Below are 703 nucleotides of genomic sequence, written 5' to 3'. Positions count from 1 at the left end.
GGGACAATCTCGGGGATAGCTCTGTCAGGCCTTCTGTCAGTGCAGATGTAGTTGGGGATCTTCTGGAAGGGCTAGACATTTTTAAATCTGCAGGTCCAGCTGACCTCCACCCAAGGGTGTTGAGGGAGCTGGCAGGGGTCATCGTGGAGCCCTTGGACTGGCTGTATGAGTATTTGTGGTCATCTGGCCAGGTGCTGGGGGATTGGAAACTGGCTAATGTAGTCCCAATCTTCAAGAAGGGGAGGAAGGAGGACCCAAGTTAACTATAGGCCTGGAAGCCTCACCTCCGTGCCTGGGAAGATCTTGGAGAGAATCATCAAGGAGCACATCTGTGGGGGGCCTGCAGGGGAGATCATGCTCAGGGGCAACCAGCATGAGTTCATCAAAAGTAGGTCCTGCCTGACCAACCTGATTGCCTTTTATAACTAAGTAACTAAATCCTTGGATGGTGTCGCCGTGGATGGTAGTCTTTCTAGACTTTAAGAAGGCCTTTGACACTGTCTCATCCCATCCTCATCAATAAATTAAGTGACTGTGGCATTGATGCCTGCACATTTGGATGGGTCAAAAATTGGCTGATGGGGCGCACCCAGAGAGTAGTGGTGGATGGGTTGTACTTAACCTGGTGAGATGTGAGCAGTGGGGTACCCCAGGGCTCGGTCCTCGGGCCCGCACTGTTTAACATCTTCATCAGTGACTTGGA

Source organism: Gavialis gangeticus, unplaced genomic scaffold, assembly GCF_001723915.1.
Source record: "Gavialis gangeticus isolate Ggan-Ray unplaced genomic scaffold, GavGan_comp1, whole genome shotgun sequence".
NCBI classification, from domain to species: Eukaryota; Metazoa; Chordata; order Crocodylia; family Gavialidae; genus Gavialis; species Gavialis gangeticus.
The sequence above is the reverse complement of the archived record's forward strand: the minus strand, read 5'-3'. Positions refer to the sequence as shown.